The 21,537-nt window shown below is 34.9% G+C and overlaps 1 long non-coding RNA gene across 1 annotated transcript in view; it reads left to right on the top strand.

The window, feature by feature from the left end:
• Window positions 1-20,889, top strand: part of LOC125964273 (uncharacterized) — a 342,387-nt gene extending 321,498 nt beyond the window's left edge. Inside the window, exon 4 of the long non-coding RNA XR_007477150.1 lies at window positions 20,675-20,889. This is a non-coding gene — a long non-coding RNA (uncharacterized LOC125964273). The remainder of the gene's footprint in view (window positions 1-20,674) is intronic.
• The last annotated feature ends 648 nt before the right edge of the window (window positions 20,890-21,537 follow it).

The following is a 21,537-nucleotide window of genomic DNA, read 5'->3' as shown; positions in this document are numbered from 1 at the left end:
TTTTGGGGACATAATTGATGATCTTGAAGAAAGTCGTTTTAATAAATTGTTAAGATTGAAACAAGGTTATTAGGAAGTAAAAAAGAAAATTAGATGTTGATCTTAATGTTAAATCATTTTGTATTCAAAGCAAAGAGATGATGGTAACATGAAGACGTATAGGCAGTGGGAGGTTTTGTTTTGCTCTTAACAAGGCAAAAGTTCTTACAAAACATATCATATGAGAAGATGGGGCTACATGAATAAAGAGGCTGACAGTACAAGAAAGAGAGAAGATCACATACTGGATTATAGGATATTTGCAAAAATCACATGCCCCTGGCCACTATATTGGCTTTTCCTTCTGTCATGAATCCATTCCACTCCCTCCATTGCAATTAATGCAGTCACTTATTAAATGAAAGATACGCAAATATCCTATAATACAGTATGTTTGGGGGTTCTATAATCTGTGTAGTAATACAATATTAACAAATTAAAATGTGTTAATATAATTTTAAGAAGTATATTTACTTTAGAATGGTCTCAAAAATCTTGTCTTTTGGTGTCTGTCCTTTTTACTTTTTAATCATTTTATATTTGATAACTTATTATCCATTATTAACAAGTTACATTAATATTATCATTTACAAAAGTTTTGGTAATCCATGCTTAAATACAGTTACAGCAAATATCGACTCATTTAGTCATTATTATAACTATATTGGTCAGATTCATTCCCATTTATATTTGAGGAAACAGATGCATAGAAAAGCTAAGTTATATTCCCAAGGCCACATGTTTTATAAAAAGTGAAGTTGGAATGGGAGCTAAGCAATCTGGTGTCTAGAGTCCTTATTCATATTTGCTATAGTATGCAGCCTAATATTAGGGCTCGTTCAGTTTACACATCTTCTTGTGATTTCCAAGGAATAATTTTGGAGTAGTATTTCCTTCCTCTTTATTTTCTTTCTATGAACTTTAAGCATAGACAATATAACAAGAACATAACATAAGGGAACTAAATATATCGTGTGTGTGAGAGAGAGGGTTTGCTTGTGCTCTTCTTTGCCCCTCCAATGAACCTCAATTTCAGGCATTAATTCCAGAAATAAAAATTGTCTTGCACTTCAACGTTCTCAGTTAACTGAACTATGAACTCTCTGAAATAGTCGAGATATTACAAGAGAGACATAAAAGGACATGCCAGCCAATTCTTGACATATATAATGTTAGAGACCTTAGTACAACCATGTCTCAGCAGTAGCTGAAAGGTTAATGGAATTGGAATTTGAGTAGACATGACTGATTTTCCTGCTGCAGAAAGGAAAGGAGGGGGAGGAAAGAAGCTGATTTGGACAAAGACCTTTAAGGTCATTCACATCTGCATCTTCCTTTCTTAAGGGTAGCAAAGCACCAGTCTCTTCTACACTACAACACTCTAATCTCTTAGAAGAATCGAAAGCTTGTCAGAGAAAACATTGTTCATCTAAGAATAAGCTGAGAGACTAGACAAATAGTCAGTGTGCGAAGAGCAAAAACCAACACTGTGAATCAAGCAAGTCTGAGTAGCATTTCCATTGTTAAGTCAGTGTCTTCCTGGTGGAAAACTTAATATTTGAGGGTATGGCTTCTGACTTTCGAATATTACATTAGGATGATGTTTAGAGTATGCCTCTGCCATCATTTCCCTCTAAAATGCAGTTAAAACTTTGTTTTAAAATAGTATCAAGATGACACCCTAAGTCATCTTGAAGGACGTTACTTCAACGTCCACCCTGAAGGACGTTACTTCTTTTGCCCTTATACACTCAAGAAAGAATATTATTTTTTTTAAAATTTTGCTTTAAGAAAACTTTGTTTTGCCTTTTGGCTCTTTGTTGGGGTGTAGCTGTTACCTCATGGTATGACATCCTTACAGGGCAATGTGACCTCAGCTGTCAGATCTAATCAAGAAGGATTTCAGACCATTCATTCAGCACAACACTTTTTTAAAAACAGTTTTAGGATCATATGTATAATGTAAAGTTTGGGGAAATTATATTAATATGTTCCCCTACATAATTTAAGATGTTACCAGAGATTAGGTTCTCGTCTCGTCACAGAAAGAATTCAGAAGGAGACAGGGAGGTCCAGAAAGCAAAGCAAGGATTTATTAAGTGATAGTACACTCTCAAGGGGAAAGTGGGCAGGCAGACTCAGGTGAATAGCTGCCCTGAGTTTCTTTGGCAGGCTGGTTATATTTGGCATGAAAATGAATGGGTGGAATATTCTTTGAGGTGCCTTTTCCCACCTTTATTTGTCTGCCTCCAGGACCTTTGTCACCCCAAAATTGTGTGGTTTTCTGTCAGTCTGGAGGTTCCTGCTTTTCTTTATCTGCCCAAGGACCCCTGTTGTTTACACCAGGTTTCCTGCCATTTAGCCTGTTCCCCCATTTCTCTGCTCATATCTACCTATCTGCCTGCTCAAACAAGTTTATGAGTGATTTTATTGCCTTTTGAAGTTGAAAGCCAGATGTGCAAAGGAGGGAAAAGGTTGAAAAACAAGTTTGGTTCCATATTTTCATTCTCATGAACTTCAAGATTCCTTTATTTACCAATATTTTATGTAGAATTCTTCTAAGTGTTCCTTCCATTTTTCACTGGTCAACTTCATTAGTTGGTATTTAGTGTATACAACACCTCACCTCTTAGAAATAGGCTTGCCAAAAATAATTTATAAAATATTATAATTTCTTAAAAAGCTAAAATATATTACATATGATGAACAAGGATAATTTCTTTAAAGATTGAAATAAAATAAGCAGCTATTGAGTTCCATCTTAATTGCAGTATGTTTTGCCAAAGATGTTTAAATAAATAAACAAACAAAAAAACCGAAAACCAAAACAAACAAAAAACCTGTAGTTCTGCTAATATGTCCCACATTTTGACTTCTTATCATCACCTGAGAGCTCTTCCTTACCTTTCTATGAAGAATGAAAAATAAAACTAGAGACAGAAAATATTGATTCTTCATTCTGTTGCAATTAATAATTGCCTCTTGAGGATACCATATTTATTTAATGTGTTCAAACTAGAAAAGAGAAAAGCAGAAAAATAAATTTATACTATTGACATGAATGCTAATGCAGTCTGGATCTATAGAGTCAGACGCAGCTAAACTAATGAACATAAGATAAAGAAACATGAGATGGCAGAGACTTTAGAGTTCACATAGTCCAACCTCTTCAGGCACTCATAAGTGAGGGGCCTGGGCCAGTGTCTTAAATCAGGGATCAGCAAAGATTTTCTGCAAAGGGCCAGATAGTATTTTGATGATACAATTTCTGTTGCAACTACTCAGCTCTGCTGTTGTAGCTCAGAAACAGTCATAGAGAATATGAAAACAAATAAAGGTGGATTTTTTTCTAATAAAACTTTATTTATGGGCAGTGAACCAAATTTGACCCATCGGCCATAGTTTTCTTCTGCCCCAAACTATTAAAGTATTAAGCTATTAAAGCAAGGGACAAGTACTCAGAAGTTGGCTCCAAGAGTTGTACATTGTCTATTCTGAGACATTACTCTTTTAAATTGAATTTGCAGTAGACATTGAATACATGGGAAAGCAATCCTTTCAGAGAATGATCCTAAAAATGATGAAATGTTTATTGATGTGTAGAAAAGAATGAAACTCCTTAGGTATGCAGAGACTGGATATCAGGATTATTAGATAATCTTGGAAGATTATTAGATTTGCTGACCAATAAGCAATCTGTAGGTTGCCTTCCAACTTGATGGGTGTGATTCAAGCTGATGCCTCAAAACAAATGTAAATGTTCTTTACATTTTCAGAGTCATTAATGAATGATGACAATTGTGAGAGTTAAATCTATGAGATTCACTGAAGTTTTCTTGGAGAAAGGAAACAATGATGACTTGTTGCCTCTGGAGATACAATGCAATGACATAATACACTTGGGTATGCTAGGCTAATTTTTCTGAGATATTTGTTTGTTTGTTTTCCTTTCTAGACACAATATATACAGTTATAAATTTGTCCTTAAATACTGTTGGTGTCCAGTTATGGCTACTTGAACGAATAAAAAGTTTAAAACAAGCACAGAATACTGAAAGCTCAATAATACATAACATGCAATATCATAAAAAATTATGGCTTTCCTCTATTAAACACTATTTAGTAAGGAGTAGTATTATGAATAAATAATTATTACAATCACATGAATCTACTTTTTAATGACTAGAATACAAAATATGATATTATGAAATGTCACATCCATTTATGACAAAACAGTGCTATTATTCATTAAATTGACTAATATTTTATGAGAACATACTATGAGTTAGGCAGTAGACTAATTGCTGAAAAATCAGTGAGATATTAGGCAGACAATGTTTCTTCACCCATAAACCTTTAACTGGAAAAAAACTCCTTTAATTGTCATATTTATAGAAGATTATAAATTGTGATAAATGCTATGAAGGTTAAAAACAAATAGTGTTTGAGAATAATTTTTCTGATTAAGAGAACTTAATATTGAAAGATATAATGATTATAGTCATTCCAAGAGTTGAGGCAAAAATAATTAGAGACAAAGAAAGTAGAATATACAGAATCCCTGAGAAAACATTTGTCACATTTAAGAGACAAAATGAAGATAGCTCTGCCTGAAGAATTGTGGAAAGAAAATGAATTTGGAGAGCTAGCTAGTGATTAGATAAATCATTCTGAGTCTTATAAGTCATGTTAAGGGACACTTTGGGTTCATATGTGCTATGATAGAAGAAATGAACTGTGGGTATGGGGGCAAGAAGGAATCATAAGAAATATTTAATAGCAGCTTGCAAGAGATGCATAGACAGGAGTTATGTATTTGGAGACAGAATCAACAGGACTTGCTGATGAATTGAATGTGAGAGTTAATGTAGAGAGGAATCAGGATTGTCAGGTTTTAGATTTGAGAGGTGAACCCCATTGACTGGGTTAAAGGTAAATGGAAGATAAAAGAGTCTTGTCAAGTACTTCAAGAGATGTAATTTGGAGATATCAAGCAAGTTCAGAGCTCAGAAAAGAGGTATGATGCTGGAGATTTGAGAATCATCAGTGTTGTGCTTGATGTGAATTGATGTGAAAGAAGAAGAGAATAAGGAGTAGAGTACTTCTTAAAGAACATTTAGACATTATATAGAGTACAAGGAGTCAGCAAGGAAATTGAAAAATAGTCACGTAAGTCAAGTATATATTTTAAGAGAGAAAAAGTAGTCAGTTGTGCTAAATATTGCCAGAAGTTTGAGGAAACTGGGTTTAAAGAAGTGTCCAGTGGATTTGGCAACAAATAGTTTATTGGTGATCAAAAAAATCATTGTTAGTAGTGTTAACAAAAACCAGAATAAAATAAATAGAAGAGAAATTGGACATTCTATGTTAAACATAACAAATTGAATACACACATTATTTTGACCCTTCCTGGAAACATCACTCTATGGGAGTAATGGATTTAAAAAGCCATCAACCTCAAATGACAAAATGAATAAGAGATTAAAAAGCAATAGAATAAAATGTTATAAATAAAAACAGATAAACAAGTGATAATTGTGTTAACATACTGGATACTACTGAAACTTATTGGATGAAAACTTTAGATTCTTTTTTAAAAATATGTTTCTTTTACTCTTTAGTACTTGATTAAGCTTCATTTCCATAATTTAAATTCCCAGATTTCAAGATTAATACAGCACATATGAATTCCCATGAAAATGTCTAATTGTCAGATTATGAATGAGAACATTTTATTAGCTGATTTGTCTTCTGAGTTTAGGCCATGTAAACTATAGAATTTGGGGTTGTAAACTGAAATAGTATGTAGGATCCAAGCGGGTCATAGGATTTTGGTGAATTGGGTCACCCTCCTCTTCTATTTAGAGCTGCCAGGCACATTTGTATGCCCAATGTTGCCAAGTCTTCCTACTTTTAGGAGAAACATGTTTATTTAGCACATGTTATTGATGAATGAGTCAAGTTCCCAATATATGTCTTTGCTATTTTACTTTTACTTATTAAAGTAAATGAATATACCAAACAATATTCATATCAGAACAATGTTTTGTGAATCACAACCATAAGTTTGATACAGAAAAAAGAATTTTGCAAAAATCAATTGAATACTCCAAAAAAGATGTTAAAAAAAATCAATTGAAAGCATCCTATGAGAATCAGTTGCTATGTAGGATTCAAAATTAAGAATATTTTATATTTTATTATTTGTAAGTTTCATACTACACATCCTCTATATCAGTAAAAGTTATATCAAACATGCATGCTCATCTACATGCATACATTTTGCCACAGAGCTAGTTATTGAATATTTACCAGCATGAAACTATTTGTAATGAAAAGATTTCTTAAAAACTCTACAAAACAGAGAGTAAGGGGAAGGTGGAAGAAAAAGATATGAAAATGTCTCAGAAAATATAAGAAAAATCAGTGCTCAGTCCTGGAGATCAAATATCTATTCGTGGGACTTCTGGAAAGAGAGAAAGGCAAGGAGCAGATTATTAAAAACTAACAGAAAACTATTTCTCAGAATTGAATGGACCTACTTAGAACCCAATAAAATGAAATTTAAAAGATACATACCAAAGTGCATAACTAAGAAACATCACAGCACCAGGATAAAAAGTAATTTCTGAGAACTTCCATAGAGAGTAAAGAATAACTAAAAGATCACAATATGAAGGAATAAAGATCAAAATCATATTAACTTCTTAAGAGAAATACTGGAAATGAGAATTAAAATATAATGCCTTTAAAATTCTGATGAAATTTAGAATTGTACACTAGCTAAATTACCTATTAAAGGTAAAGAAAAAGTAAAGATATACTAGATGTATATAGCATTTTAAAAGCTTCCTCCTATGTACCCTTTCCCCAGAAGTTCCCAGAAATATGTTCCATGAAACTGAAGCACAATTGAGAAATAGGAAGGTGATACATACAGGAGACAGTGAATCCAATAGAAAAGAGGGCAAAGGGATTTGCTTGAATAACAGAAAAACAAAACCCCAGACAGACATCTGTGGCACAGACCTGCAGCCCACTAATATTGTTTAGAGCAGGAGGATGGATAACTTTAGAATGCCTATTACTGGGAAAAAACCAAACAACCAAAAAAAAAAAAAGAATCAGACGGATGTGTTTGACTGTGTTGAGAAAAATTTTATGACTGTTGGAGAGGAGGGTGGGAAAAAACCTACTTGGCACACATACAACACTAACTGAAAATAAATTATGTCTTTATGAATACTAGAAAAAAATACAAAGGAATACAAGAAAGGAAATGTAATCAAAATATACTGTGTGGTTGAGGTTAAAATTAAAATTTATAGTAATGATATGATTTAACCAAAGCAGGATATATCCATGCCCACACTGAAGAGTACAGTGTGGACATGTACTATTTTCCTCTGACATTTTCCCATTTTAATTTTAGAGCCTCAGTTTTCATTGTGTCTCATCTATAATCACATTTCTTTTTATTAATCAATCCCTTCCTCTGTTTTTCAATTCAAACTCTTAATCACATTTCTTTTTATTAATCAATCTCTTCCTCTGTTTTTCAATTCAGGCAAGAGTGTGTGCAAGCATGCACAAATGAAACACTTTAGCATGAATGTGTTTAAATTTTTCAGAGACAAATTATCCTTGCTGGCCCTTCTAGAAACTGCTTACAATGTAGTATAATTGTTCTTGATTACCTTAGCAAGTTTCCAAAATCACTGTAAGCTAGCCTTTGCTACAGGACATATTTTTAAATTTAATGTGACCAGCCTATCATTTCTCTAAATAGTTTGAGCAGAACAATTTTAAATATCTAATGTACAGAGTTTATCTGCAAGAATCATCCTGCCTATTACTTAATGAAATGTATGTAGAAATGAAAAATAAACGTTGGCATTGTGGTTCACTGTGACCTAACATGAAGATAGTAGACACATAGCTATTTTTGTTTCAGGATGATTTATTCAAAAGCTATATTGTCAAATATAAATCTGTATAACTACTTAAGAAAAAAGTGTCTATTATGCTCACAAAAACATGCCTACATAACTTTTGGCTAATATATTTCTAAAATACTCAGTCTCAGGTTGCTAATTTACATGTATTTGTTACATTAGTTCATTTGTCCTACATTTATCTACATGAAATAATCAAATTGTTTCCCTCCTATACACAGAAAGAAAAAATGGAAACCAAAACACTTGTCATTTTGTTCCAGTTTGTTAGGTTTTGCTTCAAATGTAAATTCCTGAAAGTGTTTGTGAAGCATAAAGCCTTTAAATACAGATTCCAAAAGGAAATCTTTTTTGTTTTTAAAATCAGAGCAAGGAGTCCTTGGTGTATCTTTTGCTTATCAGTACATGGTAACTTATTTGTTTCTAAATTATCTAATAAAAAACCATTTTCCCAATCAGAATTAGTCATAATTAGTTCAGCTGCTTTGGTGCTTGTTTCATTACGCCTTTTGATTACTAATGATGTTGCATTTGGAAAAAAATAATCTCTTCACATGCGTTCATGCTTTAAATTGTTCACTTTTGTTAAAAGCAGCTATCAATCTCTGGTAGTGTTTCCTATTGACTTTGATTATTTTTTATTGAAAGGTTCTTCTTTTCCTTCAATACTTAGAATGCTTTTTTATATCTCTCCCATTGTTTTCTTTTCCCCAGACCCATTATTTTCTCAGTCTTATTCCTCTGATCACTTAATTAATTTGAGGTTTTACATGGCAAATCTCTTTCCCAGAACCTTTTAAAATGTTGATCTTTGATATATAAGGATTTTACTTCCTTTTTTCATAATTTAACACAGAAACACTGTTAAAAAGAGTTGAAATTGTTTGGAAAACATGTGTTTGGGATAGTGGTAATGCTCAAATTTAGAATCTATACAAGAGTGGAAGTGACTTTCTTACACTGCATACTAAAAAGAGAGCCCAGATGGTGGGTCTAGATCAAGGGTCTTATCAGTGAAGTGGACCTGATTGATTACCAAGAATCTGGCTAAGAGTTATACAGTTTCCATAAGGCCTAGTAATTTGCAAGAAAATGTCCTGGTATATCAGTCAGGGTATATCAGTATGGCCAGAAACAGATGGTACATCCAAGATGGGTAATTTGAAGATCTATTTTTTAAGGGGCTGTGTACAAAAGCTGTGGACAAATTGTGAGAAAACCTCAAAGGATAGTGCAGTGATATTGGGCCTGGAACAGCAGCTCAAGATTAAAACTCTTCAGCCTCAAGGTAAGAAGAGGAAGAGGGAGACGTGTGGAGAAGGAGAGGAGCTGTTTGGAGAGGAGCTGTGGCTTTTCAACCAGGGATGCAGCCTGCAGAGGAAACACTGAAGGGTACCTTCAACTCCATTCTCCTCCTTTTACTGATCTCCACTGGGTTGTTCCCATTGGACAGACATGTCAGCATCTCAGAACGCAGGACAGGGTGGATCTAGATCTGAAGGGCAAGGAAGGTACTCAGCACACCAGGCATAATTATTATTAATCTGTTCTACTCTGTCCTCCTTTGTTACAAGTTGCATTAAGCAAATTATTATACTTTAATAATGGACATACTGTTTAATAAATATTCCTTAAGAAATAGGTTTGGTGAAATTTACAAAGTAAACAATTTATGAAAAGTTTAAAAATAACCTTTGTACAAATGATAAAAGCACATATCAATATGTTAAAATAATTAAAAATTGATGGAAATCAAGGAGAAAGTGAAAAAGGAACAGTAGAGGTGAGATTCAGTATTCAAAATTTCAATAATAAAATGAGTGAAGGCAATTATAAAGCAGCAATAACAATACATCATTTAAAATTCATACTTTATGTAGTATGCAGCTTGCTCTAGAACTTTTATAAAAAGGTATCACATACTTGGTTATGAAACAATTCAACATATTATAAAAAGTAGAAATCATACAACATAATTTCTAAATTGCAGTAAAACTTTAATCACAGAGTTAATAAAATATTCATTTGGAAAAATTTTGAAACAAGAATAGTGAACCTGATGGAAAAAGAAAAATCAAAATTATAATTATATTTCTTAGAGAATAATGATCATTACATCAAAATAACATCTTTTTCTTCACTTACTAACAGGAGTATATTAAGGTGAAAAATTATATGTTTCCCTCAAGAGATTAAAATATAAACATTAAAGCAAACTTGAGCTATATGGAAAAAGGTAGTAATGAAATGAAGGTAAAAATAATGAATTTGAAAAGAAAAAATTGGTAGAATTATTGTTTTCCAAGAGATAATGTGAAAAAATGTAATAGCTAGAATCAATCGAGCTAGAATATATGTATGATTATATAAATATCTGTATATAAATATGTATATCTGTATATGTATATACAGATATTTATGTATCATATAGGTTTGCTATAAGAAAAATATGTTATGCAGTTGTCCCTTGGTATCCACAGGAGATTGGTTCCAGGATCCCCCACAGATACCAAAATGAACAGATGCTCAAGTCCCTATATAAAATGGCATACTACAGTACATACAGTAGGTTCTCTGTATCCCTAGGTGTGAAATCCATGGATACGGAGGGCCAACTGTAGGCACATACAATGATTAAAATCCTGAAAGAATGTATGTACTACTTTTTGTTAGTACTTTTAAAATCTTGATAAAAATGTAATTATGATAAAAAAATATAAAGCATAGAAAATAATTGCATAAGTAGAAAACCTCATAAAGGGCCCTTACGAAAAAAAAAAAAAAAAACAAAAAAAAAGTTGAGAAAGGGCATCTCAAAAAAATACATCAGTTCCATCTAGATTAATGTATAATTTAAAGTAAATGTTACCAAAATGGATATCTCTCATGATAAGTAAATTTTGTATGTATGAAAGGATGGCAATTTAAATTTTGGATCAACTATGCTAAATATGATTTCAAACTTCCAAAATTTTTTAGGATATGATCAATACTTATCATTAATGTATATAGCATTAGTGTTTGAAAACATTGTTTAAACTTGAATAACCTTCTGTTTTTTCTATCAATTACCAAGAGAGGTGTGTAAATATTTGGCTCTATTGTTATGTATTTATCTGTTTCTTTTTGTATTATTAATTTTTGCCTTATATATTGTATGTCCCCCCAAAATTCAAATCTACCTGCAACCTCAGAATATGATTTTATTTGGAAATAGTCTTTGCAGATGTAGTTAGTTAAATTAAGATGAGGTCATAATGGATTAGGGTAGGTCCTAACGCAATGACCAGTGTCTTTATAAACAGAGAAAACAGAGATAGGAACACATACAAAGGGATGATAGCAACCACAATAAGCTTGGAGAGAGGTATGGGATGGGTTGTCCTTCAGAACCTCCAGAAGAAACCAACCTTGCCAACACCTTAATTTTGGACTTCAGGCCTCCAGAAATTTTAGAACTTAAAACTTGTATTAAGCCACACAGTTTGTGGTACTTTGTTATAGCATCCCTAGGAAACTAATATGTGTATATTGAGGCTATGCCTGTAGACATATACAAATTTAAAATTATTATATCTGCTTGGTGTATGGAATGCTTATCATTATGAATTGATATCTTTATTGCTAATAATGCAATCTGACTTAAATTTCTTTTTTTCCTGCTATTAATATGGTAACATCAATTTTTTTCTTCTCTTAGTTTTTCAATGGCTTGTGTTTTTTCTGCCTTTTACTTTCAGCCTTTCATTATCTTTATGTTTTACATATTTCTCTTTTCTACAACATATTGATAGATTTTTCCCAAGTAGCTACTCTTTATATTTTCACTAACATTTAGTCGACTTCATTTTTATTATTATCGATATGCTTGTTTAAATGGAAAATTTCATTTTATGCTTTCTCTTTGTCCCACTTATCTATAGTTTGCTTCTTTTTCCCTACCTTCCTACCTTACCTTTCAATCTTATTATTTTTTTGTGATTCCATTGCTTTCTCTTTACTTGTTCTGAAGTTATGAAAGCTATTTCTATTATTTTAATAATTACTCTAGAAATCACAGCATGCTTTTTAAATGATCAAAGTTGTAGTTAAACGGCACTTTTACCTTCCACCTGAACAAGAAAAGATATTAAGGAATTTAATTCCTATTGCTTTCCTCTCAATTTGTACATAAGTTCTCTAATGCATTTTAACATACAACACTATTTTAAACTCCAAACATATATCTCCATTGATAAATTTACTTTCATGTTTACCAGATTTTTGTTCTTCATTCCTTTTTGCATCCCATGACTTCCATCTGAGATCACTTTAATTCTTTCCTAAGTTTCATCACTCTGTGATTATCTTTCTTCTATCTAAATATTCACTATAAGTTTTCATAGTAATTATTTGTTCATAATAAGCTCAGTTTCTGGTCTGAAAATGTCAATCGTTTATTTTTATTGTATCCTCAAACATTTCCTCTGTCCTATTCTCTCTCTCTCAACATTTACAATATTAAAAATAAAAACATATATAGATTTTATGTTCCATATTTGTTAACATTTTTTTCCATGTTTTACTTCTAATTATCTCTCTCTGATATCTGGATAATTGCTTCTGACGTGTCTTCCACTTTTCCAATTTTTTCCTTAGCTATACTGTTATTAAAACCTGGACATTTTGTTTTAACTTCCATTAGTCTTTTAAATGTCCTAAAAAATCAGTTTGATTCTTTTCCTCATTTATGAGCTAAACTTTAATAATATCCAATTTCTTGAAAGTCAGCTTTTATTTCTTTAAGTACAGTGTTCAATTTTTAAAAATTAATCTATGACTAATAATCCACATCTCTGAATAATATATCACACTGCTTCTGTTACCTGTGGTTACTGCTGATCTTTGTTATGGTGTCATGTTTACATACATTCATGGATTTTATTTTATTTTTTTATCATAGGCTGCTAAAAATATTTGTAGTGATTTCAGGGGGTCCAGAATAAAGGTATTTGTTTTTCCAGAGAGAATGCACTCTTTGTGCCAAGTAAATAGGGGCACCATCCAGTCCCATATCAATTTAACTTCAGCATATGACTTGAAGGTTTAATTGGAGGCGCTAAGTATAATACATTGGGACTGCAAAGGCCAGGTTTTGGTTCCAGTTTCTCTGGAACATATTTTCCTTGGCTCTGTTCAACAATAAAAAATTGTCTTTCCAGTCTCTTGGGGTGTATATGTTGAAAGAATAGTGGATAGTCAAGAGTTCAAGGCTGTTTCTTCTGTACCTCACAAGATTTATCAAAACTGATATTGTTGTCTTATCTTTAATCTCACTTTATCTTAGTTTATATCATTATAATTATTTCCTACCTTTGCACCTGTTCTATGCATTTAAGAATTTTTTTTTTTAATCCTGCATTTTAAGTTGCTATCAGCAGGAGGATTGGTTCCAATAGCCTGCTATATTTCCTGAACTATATATTACACCTTCCACAATATTTATCTGGATTGGAAATTTCCTAGAATTTCTTCTACCTCCAGTCTTGTTTTCATCTCTATTTATTGGGCTATAAGTTGCTGAGACTTTGTTTCTCAACTGCTGTATAGTTTATAAATATAATTATCCATAGCACCTTTTAATACTATATTGTTGTCCTCTGCATGCTTTAGTACACATTTCCCTGATTCTGCTTCCCACCAAGCCAAACCAAATAAAGTCATACTTTCAATTTTATTCTTAACCTCATATATGTAAAGATTTCACTCAATATTCACAATCACTTTCACTTCACTCTGCATAGCCTTGAAAGAAAATCACAGAAACTTTTATAAGTAGGAACATTCCCAGTAAAGAACACTGAGACCTACTTTCCAACTTCAGCCTTCTTGTATCCAAAGATCTCATATTGTTTGATAATATTTTGTCACCCGATGTTGAAAATATTATGAATTTTTGCATTAATAATTTTTGAGTATTTTTAAATAGGATTACAGAGAAGCAACAGCTGAAGAGACATTGATTCTATGTGGTATCATCTAATACCTTGAATTATTATTTATGAATGTATAAATATATCAGAATTTTAAATTAGCAAGGCACGCATTATTTAATAGATAATGATTCTCTTTCAAAAAAAAGTTGTTTTCCTAAATAAATTATATTTACTTGGTGCTCATTAGAAATAAGAGTGCATACTACAGGTTGTAGAATATTGACATTTTGTGAACACTTTTTAAATAACATGGTCAAGTATGGATACATATTCTTCTGTCCTGGAAATGTTAGATTGTATGGGTGAATTTTGGTGCTCTGTTACTTACTTATGGACACTGAACAGCTAAAATTGAATGCTTTATTTTGGTCATGATGATTATTATTAAAGGGTGTGACATGGTTTGAATATATCTAACAACTAAGTCATTTAGTTAGATGTTTTTGGAAATTAAAATTAATATATAATGATTCTCAGTTCTAAATGACAGTACAAATCATACACATTTACCTTGCTTCTCTCCTAGATTGTCAGTGAACTGAGAAAAATCCCCCATTAGCCAAATGTTGGACAACAGGAATATCAGAAAAGTTAAGCACAAAAATGAATCATAAACAACTGTAAAGAAAAAATAATGCAACTATACAAATACTAATATACATTAATTAATAATAAAAAAATTAAAGATGAGAGCAAAATAGGTAGACAGATGGTGGAGAAGGAAGGGCTCTAGCTGGGGAAATATTTCAGCAAAGACTGTGTATTTGCTTGGTTTTATAAACTAAGTATAAGCAAATATCCAGTGAAGAAATCACATGAGACTGTGCCTATATGAACAGAATCAATACCACCAATGAGGGGTAAATGAATATCATGTGCGAAAGATGACATCCTGAGAACACAATATCACTTATGTAGAATTTTGCCCAGGAATATGTAACCTGAATCTAATAATACAAAACATCAAACAAACCCCAAATAATGAAATTTCTATTAAAAAAAAAAAGTGTTCCTTAAAACTGCCATTGGAAAAATACAAAAAGCTCTTGCTATGTTCCAGTTTAAATGATGCTGAAGAGCGTGGCAACTGATGGAAACTCAGATCCCCTGCACCAGAATAAAAGAAATGAGAATAAGCACATGATTGGTTCAATTGGGAAAAAATCAGAATATGGACACTAGATTAGATAAAAGTATAATATCAAAATCTTCTTTGATAACTGTATCTTGATTATGTAATAATCTATCCCTATTCTTAGGAAATGCATGGTGATCTATCATTTAGGGTTAAAGTACCATGATATATGAAACTCAATCTTAAATTATTAAAAAGAAAATTAAATTCATGTGTGCATACACACACACACACACAAAGTAAAAAAGCAAATTAGTAAAATAAGGTAAAATATTGACTATAGGTAAATCTGTGTAAATGATATATGGGAGTTCTTTAATATATCCTTTTTCATGCTATCTTTTCTATAAATTTGATTTTTTTTTCCAAAAACATATGTATGCAAAGATACATCATTTTAATAGATACATAATTATGTATCAGAAAAGAAAAGAAGTGTATTTTGGTCAGAAGTCCTTCGTATATTTGCAAAGCTTGGCCTTTCATTAACATATGTATACATATCTTTATGCAAATTAAGTAACTAAACGATAAATATCATATATATATATGGAAGAATTAAAAAAAACCCAGATACATATACACACATATACACATAAATTTTCCCCAAATCAAAACAAAATAATATTAGAGCAATGGAGGAATTAAATTATAAAAATAGCATGAATACAAATTATAAAACAATATAATATAGAAGTGTTTTAATCTGAATCTAAATAAAATGAATGATTTTCTATAAAAAAAGTTTCAAGTATAATCTCAGAAAAATTAGAGGTAGAATATAGCAATGATGTAAAAGTAAATTTAAATATAGTCACAGGAAGGAGCTTGAAGATGGTGGAAGAGTAAGAAGTGGAGATCACATTCCTCCCCCAAAATACATCAGAAATACATCTACATGTGGAACAACTGCTACAGAATACCTACTGAATGCTGGCTGAAGACCTCAGACCTCCCAAAGGGCAAGAAACTCCCCAAGTACCTGGGTAGGACTAAAGAAAAAAGAAAAAACAGACAAAAGAATAGGGATGGGACCTGCACCAGTGAGAGGGAGCTGTGAAGGAGGAAACGTTTCCACACACTAGGAAGCCCCTTAGTGTGTGGAGACTGCGGGTGGCAGAGGGAGGAAGCTTCAGAGCCATGGAGGAGAGCACAGCAACGGGTGCGGAGGGCAAAGTGGAGAAATTCCTGCACAGAGGATCGGTGCCAACCGGCACTCACCAGCCCGAGAGGCTTGTCTGCTCACCCGCCGGGACAGGCGAGGGCTGGGAGCTGAGGCTACAGCTTCGGAGGTCGGATCCCAGGGAGGGACTGGGGTTGGCTGCGTGAACACGGCCTGAAGGGGACTAGTGCACCACAGCTAGCAGGGAAGAAGTCTGGGAAAGGTCTGGAACTGCAGAAGAGGTAAGAGACTTTTCCTTGCCTCTTTGTTTCGCAGTGGAGGGGATTCAGAGAGCCATCTAAAAGAGCTCCAGAGACAGGCATGAGCCATGGCTATCAACACAGACTCCAGAGATGGGCATGAGACGCTAAGGCTGCCGCTGCAGCCACCAAGAAGCCTGAGTGCAAGCACTGGTCACTATCCACACCTCCCCTCCCAGGGACCTGTGCAGCCCGCCACTGCCAGGGTCCCGTGATCCAGGGACAACTTCCCCGGGAGAACACACGGCGCGCCTCAGGCTGGTGCACCATCACGCCGGCCTCTGCCACCTCAGGCTCACCCCGCATTCCGTACCCCTCCCTCCCCCTGGCCTGAGTGAGCCAGATCCCCCAAATCAGCTGCTCCTTTAACCTTGTCCTGTCTGAGCGAAGAACAGATGCCCTCAGGTGACATACACGTACAGTAGTTTCATAGCGTTGTGGTCGGAAAAGATACTTGATACAATTTCAATTTTCTTAAATTTACCAAGGCTTGATTTGTGACTCAAGATATGATCTATCCTGGAGAATGTTCCATGAGCACTTGAGAAAAATGTGTATTCTGTTGTTTTTGGATGGAATGTCCTATAAATATCAATTAAGTCCAGCTTGTTTAATGTATCATTTAAAGCTTGTGTTTCCTTATTTATTTTCATTTTGGATGATCTGTCCATTGGTGAAAGTGGGGTGTTAAAGTCCCCTACTATGAATGTGTTACTGTCGATTTCCCCTTTTATGGCTGTTAGTATTTGCCTTATGTATTGAGGTGCTCCTATATTGGGTGCATAAATATTTACAATTGTTATATCTTCTTCTTGGATCGATCCCTTGATCATTATGTAGTGTCCTTCTTTGTCTCTTCTAATAGTCTTTATTTTAAAGTCTATTTTGTCTGATGTGAGAATTGCTACTCCAGCTTTCTTTTGGTTTCCATTTGCATGGAATATTTTTTGCATCCCCTTACTTTCAGTCTGTATGTGTCTCTAGGTCTGAAGTGGGTCTCCTGTAGACAGCATATATATGGGTCTTGTTTTTGTATCCATTCAGCTAATCAGTGTCTTTTGGTGGGAGCATTTAGTCCATTTACGTTTAAGGTAATCATCGATATGTTTGTTCCTATTCCCATTTTCTTAATTGTTTTGGGTTCGTTATTGTAGGTCTTTTCCTTCTCTTGTGTTTCTTGCCTAGAGAAGTTCCTTTAGCGTTTCTTGTAAAGCTGGTTTGGTCATGGTGAACTCTCTCAGCTTTTGCTTGTCTGTAAAGGTTTTAATTTCTCCATCACAGCTGAATGAGATCCTTGCTGTGTAGAGTAATCTTGGTTGCAGGTTTTTCTCCTTCATCACTTTAAATATGTCCTGCCAGTCCCTTCTAGCTTGCAGAGTTTCTGCTGAGAGATCAGCTGTTAACCTTATGGGGATTCCCTTGTGTGTTATTTTTCCCTTGCTGCTTTTAATATGTTTTCTTTGTATTTAATTTTTGACAGTTTGATTAATATGTGTCTTGGTGTCTTTCTCCTTGGATTTATCCTGTATGGGACTCTCTGTTCTTCTTGGACTTGATTGACTATTTCGTTTCCCATATTATGGAAGTTTACAACTATAATCTCTTCAAATATTTTCTCAGTCCCTTTATTTTTCTCTTCTTCTTCTGGAACCCCTATAATTCGAATGTTGGTGCATTTAATGTTGTCCCAGAGGTCTCTGAGACTGTCCTCAGTTCTTTCCATTCTTTTTTCTTTATCTGCTCTGCAGTAGTTATTTCCACTATTTTATCTTCCAGGTCACTTATCCATTCTTCTGCCTCAGTTATTCTGCTATTGATCCCATCTAGAGTATTTTTAATTTCATTTATTGTGTTGTTCATCGTTGTTTGTTTCATCTTTAGCTCTTCTGGTCCTTGTTAAATGTTTCTTGCATTTTGTCTATTCTATTTCCACGATTTTGGATCATCTTCACTATCATTATTCTGAATTCTTTTTTAGGTAGACTGCCTATTTCCTCTTCATTTGTTAGGTCTGGTGGGTTTTTATCTTGCTCCTTCATCTGCTGTGTGTTTTTCTGTCTTCTCATTTTGCTTATCTTACTGTGTTTGGGGTCTCCTTTTTGCAGGTTGCAGGTTCGTAGTTCCCTTTGTTTTTGGTGTCTGTCCCCAGTGGCTAAGGTTGGTTCAGTGGGTTGTGTAGGCTTCCTGGTGGAGGGGACTAGTGCCTGTGTTCTGGTGGATGAGGCTGGATCTTGTCTTTCTGGTGGGCAGGTCCACGTCTGGTGGTGTGTTTTGGGGTGTCTGTGGACTTATTATGATTTTAGGCAGCCTCTCTGCTAATGGGGGGGGTTGTGTTCCTGTCTTGCTAGTTGTTTGGCATAGGTTGTCCAGCACTGTAGCTTGCTGGTCGTCGAGTGAAGCTGGGTGCTGGTGTTGAGATGGAGATCTCTGGGAGATTTTTGCCATTTGATATTACATGGAGCTGGGAGTTCTCTTGTGGACCAGTGTCCTGAAGTTGGCTCTCCCACCTCAGAGGCACAGCAGTGACTCCTGGCTGCCGCAGCAAGAGCCTTTCATCCACACAGCTCAGAATAAACAGGAGAAAAAGTAGAAAGCAAGAATTAGTACAAGTAGAAAGAAAGAAAGAAAGGAGGGAGGGAGGAAGGAAGGAAGGAGGGAAGGAAGGAAAAAAGAAAGAAGATAAAGTAAAATAAAATAAAGTATGATAAAATATAGTAAAGTTATTAAAATAATTATTAAGAAAAATTTTTTTTAAAAAAACGAACAGATAGAACCCTAGGACAAATGGTGGAAGCAAAGCTATACAGACAAAATCTCACACAGAAGCATACACATACACACTCACAAAAAGAGGAAAAGGGGAAAAAATAAGAAATCTTGGTCTCAAAGTCCACCTCCTCAATTTGGGATGATTCATTGTCTATTCATGTATTCCACAGATGCAGGGTACATCAAGTTGATTGTGGAGCTTTAATCCGCTGCTTCTGAGGCTGCTGGGAGAGATTTCCCTTTCTCTTCTTTGTTCTCACAGCTCCCAGGGGCTCAGCTTTGGATTTGGCCCCGCCTCTGCGTGTAGGTCGCTGGAGGGCGTCTGTTCTTCGCTCAGACAGGACGGGGTTAAAGGAGCCGCTGATACGGAGGCTCTTGCTCACTCAGGCCGGGGAGGAAGGGAGGGGCACGGAGTGCGGGGCGGGTCTGCGGCGGCAGAGGCCGGTATGACGTTGCACCAGCCTGACGGGGGAGTTGTCCCTGGGTCACGGGACCCTGTCAGTGGCGGGCTGCACAGGCTCCCCGGAAGGGGGGTGTGGATAGTGACCTGTTCTCGCACACAGGCTTCTTGGTGGCGGCAGCAGCAGCCTTAGCGTCTCCTGCCCGTCTCGCGTGCGCGCTTTTAGCCGCGGCTCGCACCCGTCTCTGGAGCTCCTTTAAGCAGCGCTCTGAGTCCCCTCTAGGTACGTGCGGGTTTTCTTGCCTTTGGGGAGGTCTGAGGTCATCTGCCAGCGTTCAGTAGGTGTTCTGTAGGAGTTGTTCCACGTGTAGATGTATTTCTGGTGTATCTGTGGGGAGGAAGGTGATCTCCGCGTCTTACTCTTCCGCCATCTTACCCTCGTCCCCCTCAGGTGAGCATTTTTACCAACCTTCAAGAAATACATTGTTTGTTTGCTGTTATAAGTGTTCTAAAGAATAAAACAGGTAGAACTTCCAGTAAAAATGCTACGATGAGTTCGTACTTCTGTAATCCTCTCTAAACACATAACCATGGCAGGCAAAATATAAAATGGAGAAAAACAAAACAGACAAGGTCAAATAGTTAACATTTCTTCGTGTAAAAACTGGAACAGGAAGACAATATGGTAAGCTCTGTGTGTGGAATTATGCTTGGGAGGCAAGCAACTCTATTTTTTAGAAAATGGAAAAGGTTAAAAATTGCCAAACAAGAAACAAAGAGCTGGATCCGTCTTTCCTATTTAAAGACAGAGCTTGTGTACCCCTGTTCCCCACCTTTCTGACCTCTGTGTACCCCCATGCTACCTGATAATGTGGTGTCAAGTCCCAGTACTTAATACAGACAGTAACATTATTGTGATAACCCCAAATCACCTCAAAGCAGTAATTCTAAAAAGCTTTTTTTTTTTTTTTTTCTCTAGTACGCGGGCCTCTCACTGTTGCAGCGCACAGGCTCCGGACGCGCAGGCTCAGCGGCCATGGCTCACGGGCGCAGCCGCTCCGCGGCATGTGGGATCTTCCCGGACCAGGGCACGAACCCGTGTTCCCTGCATCGGCAGGCGGACTCTCAACCACTGCACCACCAGGTATGCCCCTCTAGTGTTGTTTTGAAACCTTTACAAGAATGGTACATATTGTTTTCTTGTCATAGTTGTAGAGCCTCTCTAAGCTGTTGTGTAATTTTGTTAGAAGATTTGTTTCTTTCTACTTATTAAGGATACTTCTATAATATCAAATTTTGATTTTGTCTATTATCCTAAAAATTGTTGGGGATAGAAAACCCAGTCCAGCAACATATAAAACAATAATATGTGGGGTGGTTCAAATAATTGAGAGGTAGACAACCTACAATGCCTCATCTACCCAAAAGTCAAATATTGGGTTTCCACCAACAAAGTTAGCTCAATGATTACATAAAACCACTTTTAAAACACTAAGTTACATACTTTAAATATATTCCAATAGTTGTTTTTCTTTTCTTTTTTGATAGTAGATGTTACTGTACACACCTTTTCATTAGCTTGATATTCTTCATTAAATAAATCCATCTAACTTTCATTGCATAATTCCCTTTAGACTAGCTATAACTAATATTCAATGATATTATTTTAGAGAGTATTAGTTCATTGTTCTATGACAGTGATTGTCTTATAGTATGTTGAGACTCTTCTAATCACAATTGGCTTTGGAACCTTGAAGAACTGTGTTTTTCAGTAGAGGTTTTCATGCTCTCTTGACTAAATTCTTTGTCCTATGATTAGCATGCCTAACACAACTCTTTTCT

This window comes from Orcinus orca, chromosome 4 (genome assembly GCF_937001465.1).
Source record: "Orcinus orca chromosome 4, mOrcOrc1.1, whole genome shotgun sequence".
In the NCBI taxonomy this organism is placed as follows: domain Eukaryota; kingdom Metazoa; phylum Chordata; class Mammalia; order Artiodactyla; family Delphinidae; genus Orcinus; species Orcinus orca.
The sequence above is the reverse complement of the archived record's forward strand: the minus strand, read 5'-3'. Positions and strand labels throughout refer to the sequence as shown.